This window comes from Rana temporaria, chromosome 1 (assembly GCF_905171775.1).
Source record: "Rana temporaria chromosome 1, aRanTem1.1, whole genome shotgun sequence".
Lineage (NCBI taxonomy): Eukaryota > Metazoa > Chordata > Amphibia > Anura > Ranidae > Rana > Rana temporaria.
The window spans coordinates 676,916,097-676,938,778 of NC_053489.1; the positions used below are offsets into that span (position 1 = coordinate 676,916,097).

General features: G+C 48.4%; 1 pseudogene; it reads right to left on the bottom strand.

The window, feature by feature from the left end:
- Nucleotides 1-6,960: 6,960 nt before the first annotated feature.
- On the bottom strand, nt 6,961-17,008 carry LOC120924649 (annotated as a pseudogene).
- Between the last annotated feature and the right edge of the window lie 5,674 nt (nt 17,009-22,682).

Consider the following 22,682-nt stretch of genomic DNA (forward strand, 5'->3'; position numbering starts at 1 on the left):
TCCCACAGTGTAGTATCAATGGTTAAATTTATTAAAAAGTACAGTAGGTGACCGCGATATTGTGTCAATCTCACTCCTCTTCTCGGCGGGATTGAAGCTCTTTTATTAGCAGCGGCCAGCCCGGTTTTCTTTGTCGCGTTCTGCCTTCTTCTGGGACTGTGACATCATAAGAGGCCTATATAAATTGTTGCGCACTGCACACCCGGCATTAAAGCGGGAGGGAGCGTTGAGTCAACATCGGAAGAAAAGAAGAAAAGAAGAAGGCAGAAGGCGACAAAGAAAACCGGGCTGGCCGCCGCTAGTAAAAGAGCTTCAAAGAAGATAGCAGTGGCCAGCCCCAAAGAAGGCACCGGAGAGCGAGCGGGAGAAGAACCGGGCAGCGCCGATACGAAGCCGGAGAGCAGAAGAAGAGAGCGGAGAAGACGGAAGACGACCCCCCGAAGAAGACCCCCGGAGAGCGGAGAAGACCCCTGGAGCAGACTAATAAATTATTTTAAAAACCTGTTTTGTGTGTTTATTTTTTTGACACTTTTCCTCCAGGTGAATGGGTAGTGGTACGATGTACCCCATACTCATTCACCTAGGGTGGGGGGCAGGTATATGGGGGCCCCCTTATTAAAGAGTGCTCCTGGATTCCGATAAGCCCCCCGCCCGCAGACCCCGACAACCAACGACCAGAGTTGTCGGGAAGAGGCCCTGTCCTTATCAACATGGGGACAGGGCGCTTTGGGGTGGGGGGGCCGCAGGGCGCACCCCCTGCCCCTTGGCACCCAAACCCCCATGTTGAGGGCATGCGGCCTGGTAAGGGTTTAGGAGGGGGCGCTCGATCGTCCCCACTCCATTCCTGACCGGCCGGGCAGCGTGCTCGGATACGGGTCTGGTATGGATTGTGGGGGAACCCTTACGCCGTTTTTTCTGCGTAGGGGGGTTCTCCTTACAATCCATACCAGACTTAAGGGCCTGGTATGGTCCTGGAGGGGAACCCATGCCGGTTTTTTATTTAAAATTTGGCGTGGAGTTCCCCCTCATAATTCATGCCGCATACACACAATAGGACATTCCAACAACAAAACCGTGGATTTATTTCTGACGGATGTTGTCTTGCATACACACGGTCACAGGAATGTTGTCAGAAATTCCGAATGTCAAGAACGCAGTGACGTACAACACGTACGACGAGCCGAGAAAAATTATGTTCATTAGCCAAGTGCGGCTCTTCTGCTTGATTCCAAGCATGCGTGGAGCTTTTTGCATCGGAATTGTGTACACACGGTCGTAAATTCCGACAACAAAACTTGTTGTCGGAAAATTTGAGAACCAGCTCTCAAATTTTTGTTATCAGAAATTCCGACAGAAAATGTCCGATGTGGCCTACACACGGTCGGAATTTCCTACCAATAGCTCACATCAAACATTTGTTGTTGGAAATTCCGAGCGTGTGTATGTGGCATTAAAGTCAAATTTTATAAAAAAGGTTTCCCAACAGACATTGTTGAAGCAGCATGCTCTCAGAACAGTGATTCTGTGAACGTTTCAATTTGTTGAGTTCAGATGGAATCCCGGGTTCTTTTTTTGTTCCCCACAATGTTTTATAGATATGATATTTTTGGTTGTGTTTATTTTTTGTTACTGTTTCACATAGAAGTCGGCCCCCTTGTGCCTCCACCTATCCCATAGTAGCAGTTTCCCTGTTTCTGTGAGATGGGTTGTCAGTTTTTTTCGGTAGGAGTTTTGCAGGAGTGTTCCATGCCAAACCTGATTGGTCTTTCTTGAAGGCGCTTTTCCTTATTTTGTATAATTTCCTCTTTCTCTCTATCTCTAACTCTTCATCCGTTTATAGCCAATCTACAGGTTGTGACATGTGCCTGGTTCCAGCCCCGGATCCAGACCCACCATATACACAGATCTATTTCAAACAGAAGAAGACGGCAATGGGTAAGTGATGGTAGCTTCGACAGCATTCCACCCCTCTGTTCTCATGGCTAACTCAAACCCAACAAGGACAAATTGCAGGATAGCTGCACATAATGCTCAGGAACTAAACTCCCACCGGAAACGGAGGAAAGCATTTGAAAACTACCACTCTCTCAAACTAGACATAGTTATGCTATTATGCTATTAAAAGAGACACACTTTCTGGCCCGATACAACCCCAAATTCCTCCACGCATACTACCCAACATTTTACCTAGCGAATGCAGCAAACAAGACCAAGGGGGTAGCAAACGTATTCTGTAAGCACAGTAAATTCTCCCCGATCATGAACTGCAGAGACCCGGAGGGAAAATTTCTCCTAGTAAAGGGAACTGTGGAAGGACAGTTATACTCCATAGTATCCTACTACGCCCCAATAAGGGACAGACTAAATTTTTCCAGTCTGTCTTCGAAACCCTGAACCCCCTCTTGGAGGGCATGGTCAACTTTGGAGGGGACTCAAATGTAGCTTTTGACCAGAGGCTAGATATGTCCAAACCCCTTACGGCCCAGTTGACCCGCCCCACTAAGGCGGGTCTCAAAATAGCTAGACTCCTTAACTCTCAAGGCCTTGTTGACATTTGAAGGGAACTGAACCCCTCAAAATGAGACTATACTCACTATTTCTACCCTCACCAGTTCTATGCCAAGATTGACCATATCCTAGTTTCCCCAAGCCTCATTCCAACTGCCCGAAAATCGACCATCAAAGATACAGTCTGGTCAGATCACTCAATGGTAATGCTCTCCCTACATACCACCCTTACAAGACAACTGGGAACGCACTGACGACTAAATGAATCACTCCTTAGTGACCCCATCAAAACTAAAGAAATAGATGACTCCTTAAATGAATACTTTAACCTGAATGACCTAGACGATATTTCCCCCGGAGACTTTGTAGGCAGCCCACAAAGTGACTATTAGAGGCAAAATAATCCAACTGGTGACCCAAATCAAGAGGAGGGACAGATAGACAGGTCAACGTGCTCGGGTAATGGGTCTGGTTATGGATATTTAGGGGCAACCGCACGTCATTTTTGTTTTAAATTGACGGCGGGGTTCCCCTGAATATCCATACCAGACCTGAAGGGTCTGGTTATGGATATTTACCGGGAACCGCACGTCACTTTTGTTTTAAATTGACGGCGGGGTTCCCCTGAATATCCATACCAGACCTGAAGGGTCTGGTTATGGATATTTACCGGGAAACGCACGTCATTTTTGTTTTAAATTGACAGCGGGGTTCCCCTGAATATCCATGCTCAGTAAAATTAACGTCCGTTAACATAACAGACATTAACGGAGACATTTACTAACGTCCATGTGCCATAGACTACAATGTTAAAATATAACGGACGTTAATATATCCGTTACTTGCAACGGACAAAAAATTGACAAAAAATAGTGCAAGACCCGTCACATATTCCGTTATAACTAACGTCCGTATGTTATAACGGACTATTACGGATCTTTACGGAACATAAAAAAATCCCATAGACTTTAATGATATTTTATAAAGGACGTATAACTCCCGTTTTTTAACATTATCTGACGGATGTTAAAACGGATTATTAAAACGGATTTATTTTGTAGTGTGAAAAGGGCCTGAGAAAAATCCATGCATGCTCAGAATCAAGTCGATTTTAATTTTTCTCAGCACGTCATAGTGTTTTACGTCACCGCATTTTGTACGGCCGGATTTTTGACTGATGGTGTATAGTAGGGTTGTCCTGATACCGAAACTAGTATCGGTATCAGTACCGATACCGAGCATTTGCCTGTACTTGTACTCGGGGGAAATGCTCCGATACTTCATCCGATACCTGGGCAGTCAGGTTGATCAGTGCTGTGGAGGAGTTACAAGCACTGATCACCCTTTAAAGGTTTAAAACTCTGACAGCCACAGCCGGTATTCTCTCTAACCCCCTGCCACGGCTTTCATCGGTGATTGGTGCTTCTCTCCCACACACGATCACCGCTGACTGTCTCCTATCCTCCTCCAGTCCCCCTCGTTCTGCTGTGTCCCCCTCTGTGCTGCTCCGTGTCTCCCTCCATGCATCTGTCCCCCTCTCTCCTCCGTGTCCCCCTCCATGCATCTGCCCCCCTCCATGCTGCTCCGGGTCCCCCTCCATGCATCTGTCCCCCTCCAAGCTGCTCCATGTCCCCCTCCGTGCATCTGTCCCCCTCTCTCCTCGGTGTCCCCCTTCATGCATCTGTCCCCCTCCATGCTGCTCCGTGTCCCCCTCCATGCATCTATCCCCCTCTCTTCTCGGTGTCCTCCTCCGTGCATCTGTCCCCCTCCATGCTGCTCCATGTCCCCCTTACATGCATCTGTCCCCCTCTCTCCTCCGTGTCGTGTCCCCCTCTGTGCATCTGTCCCCCTCTCTTCTCCCCCTCCGTGCTGCCATCCCCCTCGGTATCTCAGGATGGAGAGCGGAGGCAGAAGCCGGTAAACCCGGCTCCTTCGTTTTCCGAATGGACAGAGTCAGTGATCAATGACTATGTCCATTCACATAACTGAAACATTGTAACCTCCTGTGATTACGATGTCTCAGTTAATGAATGAAGAGAAGCCGCTGTCTTCTCTCCTTTCATTTTCAGTGCAGCGGAGGCTGCTGAGAAAGGGACTGGGGAATATATGTGTCCCTAGTGCCTTTCCCTGTCTCAAAGGGGAGATGTCAGAGGTCTGTTAAGACCCCCGATATCTCACCATAGCCCCCCAACAGGGCTGATAAAAAAAAATTGCAATAAATAATTTAAAAAAATTGTAAAAAAATAAATACAAATAATAATAATAATAAAACACACTGACACTGTCCCCACGGAGACTCGTTACCACGTGCTCAGCCGTGTCCAATCACGGCTGATCAGGAAGTAAACAAGAAGAGCCGGTTATCAGCTTTTCCTCACTCGCGTCTGTCAGACGCGAGTAGAGGAGAGCCGATCGGCTGCTCCTCTGACAGGGGGGTTTGTACTGAACGATTATCAGCACAGCCCCCCCCCGAGGATGCCCACACTAGACCACCAGGGATGCCAATCAGTGCCCACAATGGATGCCAATCAGTGCCCACAATGGGCATCACTGATTGGCAGGCATTGTTGTTTGGCACTGATTGGCATCCATAAGTACATTATACAGTACATCCGTGCCACCTATCAGTGCTTATCTATGCCCATCCGTGCCACCTATCAGTGCCCATCCATTCCACCTATCTGTGCCCATCTGCGTCGCCTATCTGTGCTCATCCATGCTGCCTATCTGTGCCTATCTGTGCCGCCTATCTGTGCCCATCCGCGCCGCCTATCAGTGCCCCATCAGTGCTGCATATTAGTGTCCATCAGTGCCCATAAATTCCACCTCATCAGTGCCACCTCATCGGTGCCCATCAGTTACGCCTTATCAGTGCCGGTCAGTGCAGCCCCATCAGTGCCCATCAGTGTAGGAGAAAACGTACTTATTTACAAAGTTTTGTAACGGAAACAAAAAAAAAAGCATTTGTTTTTCAAAATTTTCAGTATTTTTTTTTTTTTTGCAGAAATAAAAATCCCAGAGGTGATCAAATACGACCAAAAGAAAGCTCTATTTGTGGGAACAAAATGATACAAATTTAGTTTGGGTACAGTGTAGCACGACCGCGCAATTGTCATTCAAAGTGCAACAGCGCTGAAAGCTGAAAATTGGTCTGGGCAGGAAGGTGTATATGTGCCCCCCGGTATGGAAGTGGTTAATTAGACATTAGTCTTAATAAAATAACAGTAAACGACATTGCTACAAACAAAAATTTGCGAAACCATGCATCAAAAAACTAAGGGCCAGATTCTCAAAGGCGTTACGACGGCGCAAAGCCATTTGTGCCGTCATAAGTCCTAATCTGGCCCGGCCTATCTATGCGACTGATTCATAGGCCCCATACACACGAGAGGATCCATCCGCTGAAAAATCTCAGCGGATCGTTTTCAGCGGATGGATCCCCTGGTGTGTATGCTCCAGCGGATCTTTATCCGCGGATATTTACGAATTCCAGCAGATAAAAATTTGTTGACATGCCAACAAATCTATCCGCTGGAATCGGATCCCACGGATCGATCTGCTGGTCTGTACAGACTCACCGGATCGATCCGTCCGAGGGGATCCCCCGCATGCGTCGTAATGATTCGACGCATGCGTGGAATTCCTTATATGACTGCGTCGCGCACGTCGCCGCGTCATCATCGCGGCGACGGCGCGACACGTCATCGCCAGAGGATTTCGGCACAGATTTCGATTCGATGGTGAGTACACTCCATCGGATGGAAATCCGTGCAAATCCTCGAGAGGATTTATCCGCGGAAACGGTCCGCTGGACCGTATCCGCGGATAAATCCTCTCGTGTGTATGGGGCCTTAGAATCAGTTATGCATAGATATCCCTTAGATCTGACAAGCGTAAGGCTCTTACGCTGTCAGATCTTAAATGCATTTTTTTCCCCGCCGCTAGGTGTCGCCGACGGCGTTTTCCCCGTTGCTTATGTAAATTAGCAATTTACGATGATTCCCGAACGTACGCGCGAACGACGCAGAGAGTTTACGACGTTTACGTAAGCGTAAACTTGCCCCTGCTAATATGAGGGGCAAGTTTTATGTAGCATCGGCTTGTTCCGTCCATTACGTCGTTTTCCTAAGTCGTCCGCGAATACGACTTTACGTCAATGACGCCCACGTCGGCGTCATTGACGTTTTCCGTCGAGAACTGGAGCATGCGCACTGGGCTATTTTAAGCCCGGCGCATGCGGAGTTCGATTGGCGCTGGGGCGCGCTTAATTTAAATACAAGCCGCCCCCTTTGAATTACACGGCCTTACGCCGGGCCAATTACACTACGCCGACGCAAATTACGGAGCAAGTGCTTGGAGAATACGGCACTTGCTCCAGTAAGTTGCGGCGGTGTAGTGTAAATGGCTTACGCGACGCCGCCGCAGATTCTACAAGAATCTGGCACTAAAGCGTCAGTGCGAACACTGGGGTTGCTTCTTTCTCACCAAATCAGAAATTCTCGGGGAAGTCTTTGCAAGAGCACAACGAAGATCATCTTCTGCAACAAGTCTACTTCTGTATTAGGCCGTGTGACGGACCCATCCGTATACTGGACATATTGTGTTCGTCTGCTTGCTATTCCCCAATAATATGCCCTCAGTTCCAGGCTATCTGGGGATACGTTATATGAATATAAAATGTTCGGCAGTTATAAAGTTAGAAACTGTGATGCATGCTGGGAAATGGTGGGGATGTATGTTTGAAATGTCCCCATGTCGTTCTGTTATTTCAGTCTCCCATCTGGTCCCCTAGGGGAGTGTCCACCAGGCGGGAGACCTGCATAAATACGGGCGGGTAGCCCACAGTAAACAGTTCGTGTTTTACCCTCATGATGGAGCTTGGTCTCGTTATTGGAGGGGATTGGGTTACTGGCCACTAAGGACGGTGTATGGAGAGGGTTGCCGGTTGGAACCTATTGCACTTTGGCGGTTAGCGGCGGTTCGTGTACTTTGGAGCTCGGGAAGAGAGGTACCGCAACAACTGGTGGCAAGCGACGGGATGAACCTCAGCGCCCAAAGAAACCACTACAACCAGGACCAAATGGAATTGCAATACCAAAACCTGAGAAGAGCTACCTTAAAGGATTTATTAGAGCAAAGAGGCGGACAGGCCAGTAACCTCAAAAAGGGGGACATTATCACATTATTGCTGGAAATGGATGGAGTACCAGCAGTAGAGGGAACCAATGGACCCAGCCCAGACGACAGAACCCCCGAAGAAGAGAGATTTGACCGGGCGGTAAGAATTAGGCTGGCCCATTATGGTCCCAACCCATCTGCAGAAATTATCGCCCAAGTCCAAGCCGCTGTGGAGGCCAACCTGCTACGCCAAAGCGGCACTGCAGCAGCCCCAGTCACAGCAGACACGGGGGAAAGAAAGAAGGTGCCGTTTGCAGCATTTAAAGCCTTCAGTGAGACAGAAGGAGAGATCGATGGGTACCTTGCTGATTTTGAGCGGCAATGTGCCCTGCACAAGGTACCCCTGGAGGACTGGATCCCTATATTGTCCGGCAAGTTATCCGGCCGGGCCAGTGAGGCTTTTCGGGCCATCCCTGACGAGGAGATCGGGGATTATGTGGCCGTCAGGGAAGCTCTACTCTCCCGGTATGCCATTACACCCGAGGCATACCGAAGGAGGTTCCGGGACACTGTAAAAACGACTGGGGACTCCTACGTTGAATGGGCATGTAAGGTGCACCGCACCGCCGCACACTGGATGGCGGGGTGCCAGGCGGTGTCCGGAGAGGAGGTGCTACAGATGTTTCTGTTGGAACATTGCTTCGACAAATTACCAACAGGGGTCAGAGAGTGGGTAAGGGACCGTAAACCCTCCACTCTCCATGAAGCAGCTCGCCTGGCGGATGAGTATACGGATGCCCGAAAATTGGACAATTCAGCCACCAAGGCTCCCGCCAGGGTGGAATACAAGCCAGCAGCTACTATTTACCAACCCCCTATGAATCAGCCCTCAGCACCCCCTCCGTCGACCCAGTATCCCCGCTCACCCCGGTTTAACTCTCGGGAATACTCCCAACCCAGTCGGTGCTACCTATGCAATCAGCTGGGACACAAGCGACCGGAGTGCCCGATGAACAATGCCAACCAAAGTCAGTCCTGGAAGAGACCCCCAGGGGCCAATCCACGACCACCTCTCCCCGCAACTCACTGTGTGGAGGAAGAGGAATGCTGGGGTATTCTGCATGAGGCCGACCCCGTTCAGGCGGCCCACCGAGATAACAGGCAGCACCACAGACAGTGTGTCAAGGTCAACGGGAAGGAGGTCAGTGGCCTACGGGATACCGGTGCGACCATGACTTTACTCCAGAAGCACCTAGTATCCGAGAACCAACATACCGGGGACACGGTCGCAGTACGAGTAGCCGGAGGTGCCGTGTTCCGACTACCCGTTGCCCGGGTACATTTGGATTGGGGAGTGGGCGCTAGACAAGTGAACGTGGGGGTTATGAAAGACTTACCCGCCGATATCCTCCTTGGCAATGACTTGGCCCCCCTCCTTTCAGCCTATACTCCCATGGGCCCCGCTGCAGTAGACGCTGTCATGACCCGGGCCCAGACCCGTGCCGCCGAAGCCGGCCCACCTGCTGCTGCGACCCAGGTAAGACCCTCTACCCCGACGTGTATGTTAGATCCGGCCCCTTTAGGCTGGGATACCCCAGAGATGTACGGAAGGGAGACTAGGGAAGACCCGACGTTAGCGAAGTACAGGGCCAGGGCCGACTCAGGGGAGGAAGGAGTAGATGGGGAGCACTACGAGTGGGGGGGGGATAGGCTGTACAGGATCCCGAGACCGTCCCAAAAACCGAGCACCCCTCCGCACAAGCGACAGCTAGTGGTACCTGCCAAGTACCGGCAGGAGATTTTACGGATTGGGCACGATGTGCCGTTAGCGGGCCATCTAGGCTCCCACCGCACAGCTCATAGGATCACTCAAAACTTTTTCTGGCCCAATTTGAACCGAGACGTGCGGATGTATTGTAGCACGTGCGACACCTGTCAACGGGTAGGAAAGCGGGGAGATCACCCAAAAGCTAGGCTTCAGTCGATGCCTATCATTGGGGAGCCCTTTTCCCGCATAGCCGTTGACCTGGTAGGTCCACTGGCCAGGGCTAGCCCCTCCGGTAAGAAGTACATTCTTACCGTGGTGGACTATGCCACACGTTACCCAGAGGCAGTAGCGCTGTCTAATATCGAGGCAGAGACAGTAGCTGATGCCCTGGTTAAGATATTCACTAGGGTCGGGTTCCCTCAGGAGATTCTCTCTGATCAGGGAACTCAGTTTACCGCTGTGCTCACCCAGCAACTGTGGAAGGTGTGCGGCATTAAACCGCTGCTTAGCTCACCGTATCACCCACAGACCAACGGCCTCTGCGAGCGATTTAATGGTACCCTCAAACAGATGCTGAGGACCTTTACTGACACTTGCAGAGACTGGGAGCGATTCCTGCCTCATCTGCTATTTGCATACAGAGAGGTGCCCCAGGAATCTACTGGGTTCTCCCCCTTTGAGTTACTCTATGGGAGAAGGGTCCGAGGACCCCTAGATCTCATTAGAGGACACTGGGAGGGGGAGACGGAGCAAGAAGGCACCCCCATAGTACCATATGTCCTGGAACTCCGGGACCGCATGGAGAAACTATCCCTGATGGTAAGGGAAAATCTCCAGGCGGCCCAGGGGAGACAGAAGCGGTGGTACGATCGGGGCGCCCGACAGCGGGTCTTCCAGGTTGGGCAGAAGGTTCTAGTGCTCAAACCTGTGAAGGCAAACAAGATGCAAGCATCTTGGCAGGGCCCGTATAAAGTATTAGCGCAGATATGTGATACTACCTACCTTATAGCCAGCTGTTCAGATGAAGGGATCCAGCGATCCTTTCATGTGAACATGTTAAAGGAGTATCAGGAGCGACCAGAAGATGTTGCGGCAGTCTGTGCCCCAGCTATGGATGACCCCGAGAACTTACCTTTACCTGACTTGTTAGAGAGGAATCCCCAGACGGACCTTACAAGCCTTGTGCAGCTAGGAGACCGGTTAAACCCAGCAAAGAAGGTACAGGCAAGACAGCTTCTGTGGGAGAAGCAGGCGACGTTCTCCCAAGAACACGGGTACACCACACTAGCTATGCACAAAGTCGAGACGCCCGGACAGAACCCCCTACGACAACCCCCATACCGTATCCCTGAAGCAGTCCGAGAGGAAATGCGGACGGAGATACAGGAGATGACTCGGCTGGGGGTTATCGAGCCGTCAGACAGCCCTTGGGCCTCGCCTGTAGTTCTGGTGCCTAAGAAAGATGGGACCACCCGGTTCTGCGTAGATTACAGGCGGCTCAACGAACGGACCACCACTGACGCATACCCGATGCCCCGGGTAGACGAATTATTAGACCGCATTGCCAGGGGGCGCTACCTGACCACCATTGACCTGTGCAAGGGTTATTGGCAGATCCCCCTGGCCGAGGATGCTATCCCTAAGTCAGCCTTCGTCACCCCATTTGGCCTATACCAGTTTAAGGTTATGCCATTTGGAATGAAGAATGCTCCGGCTACCTTTCAGCGTATGGTGGATAGACTCCTCGATGGCTTCCAGGACTTCGCGTGTGCGTACCTGGATGACATTGCGGTCTACAGCGAAACTTGAGAAGACCATTTAGTCCACGTGGGGGTGGTGCTGGACAAGATTCGGGCCGCCGGCCTGACCTTGAAGCCAGATAAGTGCTATTTAGGCATGGCAGAAGTGCAGTACTTGGGTCACAGGGTAGGATGTGGGACCCAGCGACCAGAGCCAGCTAAGGTCGAGGCGGTAGCTAACTGGCCCACACCTATCACCAAGACCCAAGTGCTAGCCTTCCTGGGGACGGCAGGGTATTACCGACGTTTTGTCCCCGACTACAGTACGGTGGCCAAGCCCTTGACGGACCTGACTAAGAAAAACTTACCTAAGCAGGTCCTGTGGTCGCCAGCTTGTGAAGCCGCGTTTCGGGCCCTGAAGCAAGCTCTAGTGAATGCCCCTGTCCTGGCTGCCCCAGTGCCTAACAAACGTTTTCTCGTCCATACAGATGCTTCCATGTATGGACTGGGGGCTGTGCTAAGCCAGGTCGGGGAAGATGGAGAGGAGCACCCTGTTGCGTATCTCAGCAGAAAACTACTACCCAGGAAAGTGAGTTATGCGGCAGTGGAGAAGGAGTGTTTAGCCCTGGTCTGGGCACTAAAGAAATTGAGTCCTTATTTATACGGACAAGAATTTTCCCTCATTACGGACCACAACCCCCTAGTTTGGCTTAACCGGGTCTCAGGAGACAATGGCAGACTGCTGAGGTGGAGTCTGGCACTACAGCCTTACAATTTCACCATCAGCTACCGACCCGGTAAGCAGAACGGGAATGCGGATGGATTATCTCGGCAAACAGACGTCTCTACGCCTTCTCCGTCCGGTCATCCCCAAGTTGACCCGCCAAAGGGTCAAGCCGGGTCTGCCGGAGTGTTCCACAAGGAGGGGGCCATGTGACGGACCCATCCGTATACTGGACATATTGTGTTCGTCTGCTTGCTATTCCCCAATAATATGCCCTCAGTTCCAGGCTATCTGGGGATACGTTATATGAATATAAAATGTTCGGCAGTTATAAAGTTAGAAACTGTGATGCATGCTGGGAAATGGTGGGGATGTATGTTTGAAATGTCCCCATGTCGTTCTGTTATTTCAGTCTCCCATCTGGTCCCCTAGGGGAGTGTCCACCAGGCGGGAGACCTGCATAAATACGGGCGGGTAGCCCACAGTAAACAGTTCGTGTTTTACCCTCATGATGGAGCTTGGTCTCGTTATTGGAGGGGATTGGGTTACTGGCCACTAAGGACGGTGTATGGAGAGGGTTGCCGGTTGTAACCTATTGCACTTTGGCGGTTAGCGGCGGTTCGTGTACTTTGGAGCTCGGGAAGAGAGGTACCGCAACAGGCCGGGTACACACGAACAAACATGTATGGTGAAAGCGGTCCGTCGGACCGTTTTCACCATACATGTCTGCCAGAGGGCTTCTGTACGATGGTTGTACACACCATCGTACAGAAGTCCGCGCGTAAACAATACGCGGGGCGTGTCCGCGGTGTCGCCGCGTCGATGACGCGGTGTCGCCGCGACAATGACGCAGCGACGTGGGCGGCCCGCCTTTAAAATGCTTCCACGCATGCGTCGAAGTCATTCGACGCATGCGAGGGACGGCGGGCGCCTGGACATGTACGGTAGGTCTGTACTGACGACCGTACATGTCCGAGCGGGCAGGATTCCAGCGGACGGTTTTAAAACACGTCCAGGAATATTTGCCCGCTGGGAAAAGGCCCGGCGGGCAAATGTTTGCTGGAATTCGGCCCGCTCGCGCCCACACACGACCGAACATGTATGCTGAAACTGGCCCGCGGACCAGTTTCAGCATACATGTTTGGTCGTGTGTACGGGGCCTCAGACTTGATAACCAACAAGTTTGAAAAGCCTGTTTCACAAAGATATGTAGTCGGAAATGGAAGAAGAAGGCGCACCACAATCTCAGACAGAACAGGATATGACTGCAAACACTTGATCCAGAATTTATTAACGGACATGGAAGAGAAATAATTTTTTGCTGCATGGCTGGATCAATGAACTCCTCTTGTGCATTCTCAGGAACATCTTCAACTTTGGCTGTGAATGGACATCTAGCAAGTGCAAACGGGGTGTCAGGAAAATTTGGAAAGTACAATGAAATTTCGTCCGCAAGCATTTGCAAGTGTTCTTTGACAGAACTTATTGTTTTGATACTTTGTAAATTCTATTTTCATCCAATTTTTGTTGCCAGAGTTGAAGTTTGAATGAATGAATGAATGACTTGTATAGCGCAACTCATGCGAACTGAATCGCCTCTGGGCGCTTTTTCCAGTCAGAGTATGCTTGGCTGGTGCGGTCATTTTACCCCGTAGGATCATGACACACTTGGCACACACAGTCATACACACAGATATACATATATATAAGTTTCATTTGGAATGATCGGATCCAGGTCCGGATTGGGACAAAAAATAGGCCCGGGCATTTTAGACTGAGCAGCCCGGGGGGGGGGGGGGGGGTCGGAGGGCGCGGCGCAGCAGGGGTTAGTGATGGGATGTGGGGTGAGACAAAGAAATATAGATAGACAGAGAGAGAGAAAGAAAGAAAGATGGATAGATACAAAGAAAGATAAAGATAGAACGAAAGGAAGGTGGATAGATAGATAGATAGATAGATAGATAGATAAAGATAGAAAGAAAGAAGGGAAGGAAGATAGATAAAGATAGATAGGTAATAGGAAGAGAGAAAGAAAGAAAGAAAGGTGAAGAGAGAGAGAGAGAGAGAGAGAGAGAGAGAGAGAGAGAGAAGGGAATGAAGGGCACCCTTACATCAGTTTACAGTACTCACAGTACTCACTCAGAGTCAGGAGGGACTGACTGGATGGATATCAGACTCCATCTTTCTTTTCTGTTTGGCTTTATCTTGAATATTCCCGCCCACATCCCTTGGGCAGCATAACAGTGTCTGTCGGGGAGAGTGGGCGGGGCAGACACATGAGGAGAGGACGAGAGGAGGGGGAGGAGTAGAAGCAGCTCCTCTCCTCTAACTGGTCCTGCGGGCAGCAAGGGGAGGGGAGAAATCGCCTTGCTCATCTCTCTCTATCTGGCGCTGTGTTGGTGGTGGGGGGTGGGGGATCTCTGCTATCAGGTAAACTGGGCGTCCCCTCTCGGCCTGCAACTCCTTGGTACACCCCTGGGGAGATGTGACATGCGGCCCACCGAGGGCCGTTCGCGGGCCGCCAAGGGCCGTCTGCGGCCCGCCAAGGGCCGCCTGCGGGCAGCCGCGGCCCACCGGGCATTTGCCCGGTTTGCCCTATGGCCAGTCCGGGCCTGATCGGATCTTTTCAGACAAATCGAGGCATGTTGCATTCGGTCCTTGAAGTGATAAATTTAACTCGTTCAAGATTGCAAAGATGTCAACCAAGTAAGCCATTATCTGCAGTTCTCTTTTTTTGAAAAGTGCTTCAAACTGCGGTTTTGCTTTCTGATTAAAAAAAGTTTTTAGTTCATTACGAAGATCAAAAACACGTTTTAAAACTTTTCCTCTTGACAACCATCTCACTTCAGTGTGACATAACAGAACGTTAGCGGAAGCTTCCAATTCATTTCAAATTTTCGAAAAGAGTAGACTATTTAAAGCACTCGCTTTTACAAAATTGACGGCACTTATGACGCTTTTCATTACTTTTGGTAAATCTTGTGGCAGCGTCTTCGTTGCTAACATTTGTCGACGAATCATAGAGTGAGTTCCAATGGCTTTTGGTGATTCGTTCAATACCAAACGTTGAAATCCAGACCGACATCCTAGCATAGCTGGAGCACCATCTGTTGCAAACACCACAAACCTTTTCCAGAAATGAACCAATCAAATACATCACGTGCAGTAGTTGTTGTTTCAAGAGGTTTGCGAAAAAGAAACTCATCTTTAACCACTTAAGACCCGGACCATAATGCAGCTAAAGGACCTGGCCAGGTTTCGCGATTTGGCACTGCGTCAATTTAACAGACAATTGCGCGGTCGTGCGACGTGGCTCCCAAACAAAATTGACATCCTTTTTTCCCCACAAATAGAGCTTTCTTTTGGTGGTATCTGATCACCTCTGCGGTTTTTATTTTTTGCGCTATAAACAAAAATAGAGCGACAATTTTGAAAAAAATTCCATATTTTTTACTTTTTGCAATAATAAATATCCCCCAAAAATATATATATAAAAAAAACATTTCCTCAGTTTAGGCCGATACGTATTATTCTACCTATTTTTGGTAAAAAAAATCGCAATAAGCGTTTATCGGTTGGTTTGCGCAAAATTGATAGCGTTTGCAAAATAGGGGATCGTTTTATTGCATTTATATAAAAAAAATGTTTTACTACTAATGGCGGCGATCAGCGATTTTTTTCGTGACTGCGACATTATCATTTTCACAGCAAAAAATGCATTTAAAATGCATTGTTTACTGTGGAAATGACAATTGCAGTTTGGGAGTTAACCACAAGGGGGCGCTGAAGGTGTTATGTGTGACCTCAAGTGTGTTTACAACTGTAGGGGGGTGTGGCTGTAGGTGTGACGTCATCGATTGTGTATGCCTATAAAAGGGATCACACGATCGATGACGGAGCCACAGTGAAGAACGGGGAAGCTGTGTTTACACACAGCTGTCCCCCGTTCTTCATCTCTGGGGACCGTTCACGGGACTCCAGCGGCGATCGGGTCCCGCGGTCCCGGAGCTTCGGACCGAGTCACGGGCGCGTGCCACGGGCGTGCGCCCGCCACCCACGTCTGGACACTAGTACAGGACGTACCTGTACGTACATGTGCCCAGCCATGCCATTCTGCCGACCTAAATGTGCAGGAGGCGGTCCTAAAGTGGCAGGGATGGACTGGCCATTGGGACTACAGGGAGTTTCCTGGTGGGCCGATGGCTCAGTGGGCCAGCTTCAGTGACAGCGGCTTGGGAGTTTCTCACTTCTGCCTAATCTTTTCCCATAAGGGGGGGGCACCAAACTGATTATTTTCCCCGGGAGAAATAATGTCTAGCTTCCCCACTGGTACTGCCTATAAGAGTACCAGTACCAGCCGTTCTACTCTAATAAAGTAAAACGGCTAGTGTCTAGGGAAGGGGGAGAGGGGGCTTGGGTGGCCGGGGAGTGCGGGAGTTGTCCGGCCGCTGTGGGAGAGACCTGTCAAAGTGGGCCAGTCTGGATGAAGTCCAGGGCCAAATTTTTGTCCCAGTCCAGCCCTGTTAAGTGGTTAAAGTCGCCATCATGAATATACCTCACGTAAACCAGTAAATGAGAACAGTTTGCAACATCTGTAGATTCATCAAGCTGAATGCTAAATATTCCAAGTGGAGCAGATTTCATTTCCTGGATTACCTGATCAATAATATCAGCAGACATGTCATCTATTCTCCTGCTGACAGTGTCGTTAGATAAGGAAATTGCACTAAATTTCGTGACAAATTTGGCTTCAATCATAACGCAAACAATGTGTTTGACTGCTGGCAACAGCAAATCCTCAGCAATGGTGTGAGGTTTCTTAGCTCTGGCGACTCTGAGAGCCACCAAATAGGAAGCTTCAACGCCTGCTAGGTTTTGCTTGTGGTACTTGCCACCAGTATCAAGTCTGCTTTTCTTGACACCATCAGCTTTGTTTTTAAAATACTGGATATCCTTGCCAGCAAAGCTTGGATGCTTGGAATCAAAATGACGTTTCAGTTTGTTGGGCTTCATAGATTCGGCTGATAGAACTTTATTACAAATAATGCATTGCGGTTTCTTAATTCCTGCTTCAACTATTGAAGTGAAACCATACTTGAAAAAATCGTCACTGTAGCTTCTCTCCTTCAGGTTCTTCTCTCTATGATCCATTATCATAGGCTCGCTGATAAAAATATTATAAGAATAGCTTCAATAACACAGACTATTATTAACGCTTAAGACTCCCCCATCCCAAAATCTCACCCATGTCTCTTGCCTAATGCCACATACACATGACCAGACCCCTGGCGAATCGGCAATCGACCCCCCAGGGGGTCGCGACCCCCGGGTTGAGAACCGATGCAGTAGACAAACCACTGGGTTACTGGGTCATTAGAATAGACCACTGGCTAGAACTTGCCCAGTACGCAATTGAGCTGCTGGGCTGCCCTATATCCAGTGTGCTTTATGAACAGGCATTCAGCACGGTCTAGGTTTTGTGACCGATAAAAGAGCGCGCCTGTCCACAGACTCCGTTGATCAACTGACATTTGTCAAAATGTATCAGTCCTGGATTAGCAGCAGCTATCAAGCCCCTGATGCCAACATCACTGATTAAAGCCCTGTACACACGGCTCAGAATCTCGTCAGGGAAAAAAAAGTTGTTTTTCCAGACGAGATTCTTGGCAAGATTCTCTTGGCGGCTGAGTGTACACACACTTCATTCAAAAGAACCGCCGTTCTTTTGAATGGCACAAACACGGTGACGACATCGACTACGACGAGCATGCGCTCGTCACATTTGATGCCATCGCCGCCATCTTGCCTCACCCTACCTATGCCTTGGAAGCTACCGCACATGCGTCAAAGTCATTTCGAGCATGTGTGGGTTTCTACGGCAACAGGTAAGTATACAGACGCTCGGGTTTCTCGTCGGGAATCAGGCCGACAAGAATCCCGATGAGAAAATAGAGAGCAGGATCTCTACTTTTCTCGTTGAGATCCTGGGCAGTTTTCTTGACAAGAAACCGTAAAGCCTCGTACACACACATGGTTTACTCGGCAAGAAAGCTCTGCCAGCAGTTTTCTTGCTGGTTCTTGAGGAGAAAACCGTGCGTGTGTACGAGGTTTTAGTGTTTTTTGGATCACAAATCTGTGCACGACTGTCTAGGCTGCCTAGCTTTGTGGGGCTTGATTTTATCTTGAAGTGATTTTTTGGTAAAGGTTTCATGGGCACAATTAACACCCAAGGACCAAGTTGTCTGCACCTCTTTGACAAGTTCATGTAATTTTTTTTTTTTACAGCAAGGCCAATTCTTGCTTTCATTAAGAGTACCTTTATAGGGTTACAGTGCAAAGGCACCATCAACAACCAAAAAACAATTTTTCCCATGATGCTCATGCACTCTGCAGTGTAGCTGAGTATCATGGGAAATGTAGTTCCAAAACATCTGGGGTGGCAAGGTTTTGCATCACTGCTCTATAGCGATGCAGTGTAAAGGCACCACCAACACCCAAAGAACAATTTGTCTGCACTTGTTACTTCTATCCAAAATCTGCAAAAGAGACGCCAGATTTTATCTAGAAAAAAAATGTTAATCTTGGCCTGATTGTACTTTAATTTGGCTTCTTCACATAAGGCTTGCTCACTGTGCTGTAAAACTTTGCTATTTCCATCCATTGATGCCAGGATTTATCCCAAAAATCTCTAATCTTTTTCCTAGTGCACTAAAATGTGGCCTTATCACACAGACTCCCCAAGCCGTCGTTTACAAAATAAAGAAAGCTTGCAGGGCAAATCAATGACATTTTTTTTTCTTTATAAAAATCAGTTTTGCTACAGCAGGTTCTATACATGGTACAGATGCACCACTTTACAGGCAGACTAAGAAGACCCCCCTAGGCACATTATTTAAAGGAATTTTTCATTTTTTTTGTTTCACTTTAAGAAATCATTAAAATCACTGCTCCTTCAAAATCAAATTTTTTAAAAACTTTTTTTTTGCATTAATACATGTCCTCCAGGGCAGTACCCAGGCCCCAAACCCTTTTTATGGCCAATAACTTGCATATAAGCCTTAAAAACAGGGCTTTTGATTTTTCAAGCTTGGGTCCCATAGACTTTAATAGGGTTCACTGCTCGGGCCAAAACTTTTGCGATGTTCGAGAGTTCTGGTTCAAACTGAACCTGGGGGTGTTCGGACCATCTCTACTGTGGAAAGAGAAGGGAATTTGGAGGGGAGTTTAATTGCCTGTAGGAATCTCAGGTGCCCAGAGTGCAGGTGAGATGCAAGGAAGGGAGGTGAAGTGCTGCCCTGTAGTGAAAACATTAATGCGGTCTTCCACAAAATGGCCCCTGTGGACACCATTTTGATGACAACCACAGGGTGGAGTTATCATGGTGTCACACATTTCTGGACACAGTTATATAGCAATGGCTGCTGCGTTCCCAAATACCAGATTGTACCAGTTCAAAGAACACGTATGATTGAACAATGGTGACATCACTTTCTCACTAAAACTTTATTGAGCCAACCAAAGACACACTGCTGTTCTCACCTGAAGACTGCCCTTCTCTGACATGTTTCACCCTTATGGGTTTAGTCCTAGAGACAGGGGCTCATAATCAAGATGCACAAAAACTTTAGAGACACCCTCTAGATCAGTGTTTCTCAACCTTACTAGTGCCGTGACCCCTTGATAACATTTCCCAAGTTGTGGGGACCCCTAACAGTAAAATTATTTTCGTAGCGTGGGTTGTCGGCACCCAAGGCAAGTAATTTGCGCCATTAACCTACAGACATTTAATGCTCCCTGAGTCCCCTCCACTCCGCATTTTAGGATGTACCACTCTTTCTCTTTGTTTTCCTTTCTTTCTTTTTTATCTCTCTCTATCCGAATTTCTTATTTTTTTCTCCCATCCCTCTCTAGCCATCTTTCTTAATCTTTCTCTTATTCTTTCTCTCCCTTTTTCTCTTGGTACTCTCTCTTTTTTCCTCTCCATTTCATGTATTCTCTATTTTTATTCCTTCTCTTACTCCTTGTTGAGGAGGGGGGGGGGGATGTGAAGAGTAGCTCAGTCAGGGCCGATCCTAGGTAGGGTACACAGAGTGCATTGCACCCAGGCGCCTGCATAGGTGGGGGCGCTGAACATCTAAAAGACCCTCTAACAGAAGCCCTCTCTGTGTCCATAAAAGAGGTCCTTCTCCAGGTCCCAATAAAGTACTCTGCTTCTCTTCCTGTATTTTGTTTATTTTTAAGAGATCATGTAAGGATCCCAGGGTAATGAAGACTTTGTGGGGGAGCATCTCTGTGGTTGAGTCATTGCCATAGAAACATTTGTAAAGGGGAGGAGTTACCGCCCCCCCGGTACATTTGGCGGTCGAAAATCGTCTGGGAGTGATCCGGGACGACGGCGCGGCTATTCGTTTCTAGCCACCCCCTCGCGATCGATCCCCGGAGCTGAAGAACGGGGAGAACCGTATGTAAACACGGCTTCCCCGTGCTTCACTGTGGCGGCGCATCGATCGAGTGATCCCTTTTATAGGGAGACTCGATCGATGACGTCAGTCCTACAGCCACACCCCCCTACAGTTGTAAACACACACTAGGTGAACCCTAACTCCTACAGCGCCCCCTGTGGTTAACTCCCAAACTGCAATTGTCATTTTCATAGTAAACAATGCAATTTAAATGCATTTTTTGCTGTGAAAATGACAATGGTCCCAAAAATGTGTCAAAATTGTCCGAAGTGTCCGCCATAATGTCGCGGTCACGAAAAAAATCGCTGATCGCCGCCATTAGTAGTAAAAAAAAAAAAATAATAAAAATGCAATAAAACTATCCCCTATTTTGTAAACGCTATAAATTTTGTGCAAACGGCGATAAAACGCTTATTGCGATTTTTTTTACCAAAAATATGTAGAATAATACGTATCGGCCTAAACTGAGGAAAAAAAAATGTTTTTTTATATATTTTTGGGGGATATTTATTACAGCAAAAAGTAAAAAATATTGAATTTTTTTCAAAACTGTCGCTCTATTTTTGTTTATAGCCCAAAAAATAAAAATTGCAGAAGTGATCAAATACCACCATAATAAATCTCTATTTGTGGGAAAAAAAGGACGTCAATTTTGTTTGGGAGCCACGTCACACGACCGCTCAATTGTCTGTTAAAGAGACGCAGTGCCGAATCGCAAAACCTGGCCTGGTCTTTTAGCTGCATTTTGGTCCGGGGCTTAAGTGGTTAAAAATGATTAAAAATAGATAAAAAATCAATCATATAATGTGCCTGTAGTTTCAGTTTCGCTTTTCATCTAGTTTCATGCTTCTGTGAAGGTCAGAGACACAGAGCCAATAGAAAGCAGTGTTTGTTTTTAACCACTTCCATACCGGGCACTTACGCCCCTTCCTGCCCAAGCCAATTTTCAGCTTTCAGCACTGTCGCACTTTGAATGACAATTGCGCGGTCATGCTACACAGTACCCAAACAATTTTTTTATCATTTTGTTCCCACAAATAGAGCTTTCTTTTGGTGGTATTTGATCACCTCTGCGGTTTTTATTTTTTGCGCTATACACAAAAGAAGAGTGACAATTTAAAAAAAAAAAAACACTATTTTTTACTTTTTTATTTAATAAATATCACAATTTAAAAAAAAAAAAAAAAAAATTTCCCTCAGTTTAGGCCGATATGTATTCTTCTACATATTTTTGGTAAAAAAAATCGCAATGATCATATATTGATTGGTTTGCGCAAAAGTTATAGCGTTTACAAAATAGCTGATAGATTTATGGCATTTTTATTTTATTAATTTTTTTACTAGTATTGGCGGCGATTTGCGATTTTTTTACTGTCACCGTGACATTGCGGCGAACACATCGGACACTTTTGACACGTTTTTGGTGCCATTCACATTTATACAGCGATTAATGCGATAAATATGCACTAATTACTGTATAAATGTGACTGGCATTCAAGGGGTTAACACTAGGGGGTGAGGAAGGGGTTAATATGTATACCTGTATTGTGTTCTAACTGTGGGGGAAGGGGGGTGACTGGGGGAGGTGACCGATCTGTGTCCCTCTGTACAAGGGACACAGATCGGTCTCCTCTCTCCCCTGACAGGACGTGGAGCTCTGTGTTTACACCCCATCATTACACACAGAGCTCCACGTCTTGTCCCTGTAGCCGCCGATTCCGAGTGCCTGGCGGACATCGCGACCGCCAGGCACGCGCATCGGCATCTCGGGGACGCGCCAGGCGCGCGCGCGCCGCCGCCGCGCTTGCGCGCCCCCCGGTGGCCGCAAGAATACAGGACGTCAATTGACGCCCTGTTGAATATTCAGAGTCACCGTGGAGCCGTCATTTGACGATGGCCCGGTACTCTAGTGGTTAAAATAAAACTGATTGGTTCTGAGGGGTTTTAGACACACAGGGCCGGATTCAGGTATAATTGCGCTTTTTTTACGGAGGCGCAGGGCAACCTTTTTGCCCTGCGCCCCCGCAATTTTTTTGCGCTGCCCTCGATTCACGGAGCAAGAGCGCGCAATTTAAATGATCCCGTAGGGGGCGGGAATCATTTAAATTAGGCGTGTTCCCGCGCCGATCGTAGAGCGCATGCTCCGTCGGGAAACTTTCCCGACGTGCATTGCGGCAAATGACGTCGCAAGGACGTCATTTGCTTCAAAGTGATGGTGAATGGCGTCCAGCGCCATTCACGATTCACTTACGCAAACTACGTAAAACTCAAATTTCGCGACGCGGGAACGACGGGTATACTTAACATGGGCTGCCCCTGCTAATAGCAGGGGCAGCCTTGCGCGAAAACCGCCGTACGTAAAC